Raw genomic sequence first — 422 nt, 5'->3', positions numbered from 1 at the left:
GATTGAGCAGGCCCGGAATGTGAATGGCACGAAGCGACCTCAGATGCTTCTGACTCCAGAGGAGGAGGTGGCGGGCGAGTTGCGACATGCGAAGGGAGTGTAGACCATCTTGTCGTTTAATGTACGCAACGGTTGCAGTGTTGTCCATGCGGACCAGCATGTGCTTGCCTCGTAAGCACCCTCTGAGACGGTTCAAGGCAAGGCATACTGCCAACAACTCTAGGCAGTTGATGTGCCAGTGCAGTTGGGGGCCCGTGCAAACCCCCGACACTGCAAGCCTGTCGTATGTGGCCCCCCAGCAAGTGGCAGAGCCATCCTTGTGAACCACAGCATGCCTGGAGACCTGCTCTTGGGGCACTCCTGCCCAGAGAAACGCAAGGTCTGACCACGGGGTGAAGGTTTGGCGGCAGGCCGGTGTGACT

Source organism: Sinocyclocheilus anshuiensis, unplaced genomic scaffold (genome assembly GCF_001515605.1).
Source record: "Sinocyclocheilus anshuiensis isolate Anshui unplaced genomic scaffold, SAMN03320099.WGS_v1.1 scaffold836, whole genome shotgun sequence".
NCBI lineage: Eukaryota > Metazoa > Chordata > Actinopteri > Cypriniformes > Cyprinidae > Sinocyclocheilus > Sinocyclocheilus anshuiensis.
This window is presented reverse-complemented; position numbering follows the sequence as displayed.